The following is a 5000-nucleotide window of genomic DNA, read 5'->3' on the forward strand; positions in this document are numbered from 1 at the left end:
GGCCCGGCCCTTCGTAGATTTTTCTGTATGTGGCCCTCAGTGAAAAAAGTTTGGACACCCCTGGGTTAGACAAACTTTTAGTTTTTGGGGGGAAAATGTGTTTTTATTCTATAGACTACTGAAAACATTTCTACCCAAAATCCCAAACTATAAAAATATTGTCATTTACGACCTTTAGTTGATACAATCAGATAAAACTTAGAGTGGTCTTAACCTTTCCCAGAGCTGAGTATAGATTATATTACTGTAAACAAACCCCAACTGACTGACTCAACGTAATCCAATTTACTCAATGTAGGAAAACCTGCCTCTGTTAAAAAGCAGCCTGCAGCCTCTCTCTCTATTTCTCTGTCTTTCTCTCTCTATTTCTCTGTCTCTTTGTCTCTCTCTCTCGTTCTCTCTCTCTCTCTTCATCTCTCTCTCTCTTTCTCTCTTTTTCTCTGTCTCTGTCTCTGTCTCTCTCCCTCTCTCTCTCTCTCTCTATTCTGTCTCTCTCTTTCTGTCTCTCTCTCTCCCTATCATTTCTCCCTCTCAGACTCTCTCTCTCTCCATCCCTCTCTCTCCCTCCTTCCCTCTCCCTCTCTCTCTCCCTTCATCTCTCTCTCTCTCTCTTTCAATTATTTCCTGTAAAGAATTTCATAAGATGAAATGTTTGAAAGAAGCTAAGACAGCTTTTCATCTAAATGTACAAGTCACTGTGTGTGTGCGTGTGTGTGTGTGTCTGCGTATGTGTGTCTGCGTGTGTGTGTGTGTGTGTGTGTGTGTGTGTGTGTGTGTGTGTGTGTGTGTGTGTGTGTGTGTGTGTGTGTGTGTGTGTGTGTGTGTGTGTGTGTGTGTGTGTGTGTGTGTGTGTGTGTGTGTGTGTGTGTGTGTGTGTGTGTGTGTGTGTGTGTGTGTGTGTGTGTGTGTGTGTGTGTGTTTGTGTGTGAGAGACAGCTATTCATTGGATTTTTCAACGTTCACGTCAAGGCCAAGTCAAGCGAATCTATCCGTCTGATATGTGTGATCTGGGTCTAATTAACCGTCAGCTCAGCTTGCAACCCACACACTACTATTCATACTGTCAGTAAGAGTCCTTTGTGTGTGTGCGTGTGCGTGTGCGTGTGTGTGTGTGTGTGTGTGTGTGTGTGTGTGTGTGTGTGTGCGCGTGTGTGTGTGTGTGTGTGTGTGTGTGTGTGTGTGTGTGTGTGTGAGAGAGAGAGAGAGAGAGAGAGTGAGTGAGTGTGTAATGGCTTCATTTTTTTCCTGACAAAATACCACCTCTTTTGAGAACAAAATGATAAAGGCTACATCATAAATTGAGATTAGAGAACGACACCAAAATGTTCTCTGTGTGCGTGTGCGTGTGTGTGTGTGTGCGTGTGTGTGTGTGTGTGTGTGTGTGTGAATCCTTTGTAAGTGTGTGTAGCCGTAAGAATGATATCCTAAAGCGGCTACAATCAATGTTTCAAACGACAAGGTGTGAAATTATAATGTGAAATTGATCTGACTGTAATAAGGGGTTAGCTCAAAAAAGCTCAAAGAAGAAATCAGCTAAAGAGAAAGATATATTCCTCAGTTAAAAGCAGCCTGCAGCCTCTCTCTCTCTCTCTTTTTCTCTTTCTTTCTTCCTCTCCCTCTCCCTCTCTCTCTCTATCTCCCTCTCTTTCTCTGTCTCTCTATCTCTCTCCCTCTATCTCCCTCTTTTTCTCTTTCTTTCTTCCTCTCTCTCCCTCTCTCTCTCTCTCCCTCTATCTCTCTCTCCCTCTCGCTCTCTCTCTCTTTCTCCCTCTCCCTCTTTCTCTCTCTCCCTCTATCTCTCCTTCTCTGTTCCTCTCTCTCCCTCTCTCTCTCCTTCTCTCCCTATCTTTCTCTCCCTATCGTTCTCTCTCTCTTTCTCTCTCGCTCTCTCCCTCTATCTCTCCTTCTCTCCCTATCTTTCTCTCCCTCTCTTTCTCTCTATATTTATCCCAAAAAAACAGAGCTAAAAGTAGAGAGAATAGTTGACTTATACATTGTTAGCTAACGTTAGTCTTATACAATCTATTCACTCACAACTAGCATCATTAAACCTATTTAAGGCCTGGTCCAAAAAAAAACATTCTAGTCCGTATGTTTAGGTCATATCTCCATGACAACACTGAGGGGGAATTGACTTTATTTGGCTTGACCTGCCAAAGAAAAAATACTTTGAAACTTGCTTGAGACTATAACTGTTTATACTGTGGTTGCGTTCCGAATCGCATACTTTCTACTATATAGTATGTAGAAAAAAGATTTAGGATGTCCCGATTCTTGTGGCCAGATTTAGGATGGTTAGAAGTACCCGGATGTCCTACTTCATGCGGCCAAGATTGTTAGTGTTGAAAAGTGCATCCTATTTGGGCGATTCTGACCCACAATCCAGTGCGCACGTGAAGTGACGTCACATCGACGAAGCCTCCGTATGAAAACAAACGGGGATGCGACGGATATAAAAGCAAGAGGCAAGATCAAGGCGCGATGTTATGATGAAATAAGAGAGTAAAAGTATGTCCCAATAGTATGCCTACTGCATCCTAACTAGATTATTTTTATCGTCGGATGTAGTATGTAGAATAGAGAAAAGAAAGAGTATGCCATTCGGAATGCAACCTATGTTTTTTTTCTTTTGTAACCACAGCCATGCAAACAGATATAGACAGACAGACATCATCTGAGGATACACAGAATAACACTTATCTTTATTTACATCATGTGCAATACACATCAGAGCAATATATAGATATAGATATATAGATAACAGAATACATTACAGTGATAGAAATATCTTTACAACAACAACAACACACATTGGAATGAGCCTTAAAAGAAGCTTAAAGGTGCAGTCAGTGATTCTGGAGAACGCTTGTTGTCAAAATTACTTACTGTCCAAATCAGTGAATATCTCCTCATGGTGTGTGTGTGTGTGTGTGTGTGTGTGTGTGTGTGTGTGTGTGTGTGTGTGTGTGTGTGTGTGTGTGTGTGTGTGTGTGTGTGTGTGTGTGTGTGTGTGTGTGTGTGTGTGTGTGTGTGTGTGTGTGTGTGTAGTGTGTGTGTGTGTGTGTGTGTTTTTGTGTGTGTGCTGAAAAGAAAACAATTGTGTTATTGCACAGCCTAGGCTCTGTAAACTAGTATGTACACAGAGGGTATGTAAACAAAAGGGGGTGGGGTGCGACATGGCTAGCAACATACCAGTTTACAGAGCCTAGGCTGTGTATTAACACTGGATTTTTTTTTCCAGCGCACACACAGTACAGACAGGTAGTGGATCATGAGGAGATATTCACTGATTTTGACAAAAAAGTGATTTTGACAACAAGCGTTCTCCAGAATCACTGACTGCACCTTTAAACTGGCAGAGACCCGATCATACAGCACCATGTAATAACATTAAGAAGGTCTCTAAAGATTAATGCTCACATAGTCAAAGCAATTAATATCCAACAAAGTGCAATTAAAATCGCCATCAACATACATCAAACATAATCATTTGTGTGTGTGTGTGTGTGTGTGTGTGTGTGTGTGTGTGTGTGTGTGTGTGTGTGTGTGTGTGTGTGTGTGTGTGTGTCTGTGTGTTTGTCTATGTGTGTGTGTGTGTGTGTGTGTGTCTGTCTTTGTCTATGTGTGTGTCTGTCTGTCTGTCTGTCTGTCTGTCTGTCTGTCTGTCTGTCTGTGTGTGTGTCTGTGTGTAATCGTTTTTCTTATTCAAATGTTTAAAATGGCGACAGTGACGGATGGTAATGTATGTGCATTTTAATAAGCTCACATTAACTTTAATATGATTTTTTAATTTCGCCTATAAAAACACAATTACAGCTCAGGACATTCAAAGTTAAAAACTATGATATATCTGAAATCCTCAAGCTGACATACAGGATATTAAACTGGGTAGATGTTGATACATTTGGTATTGAAGATATAGGTTGCGTTCCAAATCGCATACTTTCTACTATATAGTATGTAGAAAAAAGATTTAGGATGTCCAGATTCTTGTGGACAGATTTAGGATGGTTAGAAGTACCCGGATGTCCTACTTCATGCGGCCAAGATTGTTAGTGTTGAAAACTGCATCCTATTTGGGCAATTCAGACCCACAATTCGGTGCGCACGTGAAGTGACGTCACATCGACGAAGCCTCACGTATGAAAACAAACAGGGATGCGACGGATATAAAAGCAAGAGGCAAGATCAAGGCGCAATGTTATGATGAAATAAGAGAGTAAAGTATGTCCCAATAGTATGCCTACTGCATCCTAACTAGATTATTTTTACCGTCAGATGTAGTATGTAGAATAGAAAAAAGAAAGTATGCGATTCGGAACGCAACCTTTTTTTCTTATTGAAATGTTCGGCATATTCCCCCGTTCCTATAAAGCCTTTCAAATGTATCCTTGTTCTACCAGACCATATTATTTAATTTCATTTGTACAGAAGGTCTGGAATCGCTCAATTGACAAACGTTAACTCACTTGAAGGCGGGTGTCTGGATCTGCCAACCAATCGCATAACGTTTGGGTCGTGACGTACTGTATGTCATGCGCCGGCTTCTGACTACAACTGAAACTGGCGCACGACCTCAACGTCATTGTTCTGAGCCACTCCCTCTGTTCGCTGATTGGACCGGTAAAACTCTATCGGAGAAAAACCGGCGAATATACCGCAGACCCAGACTGACTACTGAAGGGAAATTAAAATTGAGCGGAAGTAGGTAGGCGGGCGGTGCCAGGCTATCTCAAATACTATCTGTCGCGCTTGTACAAAATACACAATTTGAATGTAAACTTGTTTTTCTAAGTGCTTTCTTTACATATATTTGATATTTCAGTTTCTCGCCTTCAATTAGAATTGCTGTGTTGTTTAAAGGTGCTCCGAGGAACTTTCAGTCTGTGTTCATTCTAGCGCCCCCCTTTGGACAACAGCGGTAGTGTTTTTTTATACGCCAGCTGTTGTTCCTGGGTGAGCGTATACCCCATGACACAGTCATTAAGAAAAACTATGTA

This window comes from Ammodytes marinus, assembly GCF_949987685.1.
Source record: "Ammodytes marinus genome assembly, chromosome: 22".
Taxonomy (NCBI): Eukaryota; Metazoa; Chordata; class Actinopteri; order Uranoscopiformes; family Ammodytidae; genus Ammodytes; species Ammodytes marinus.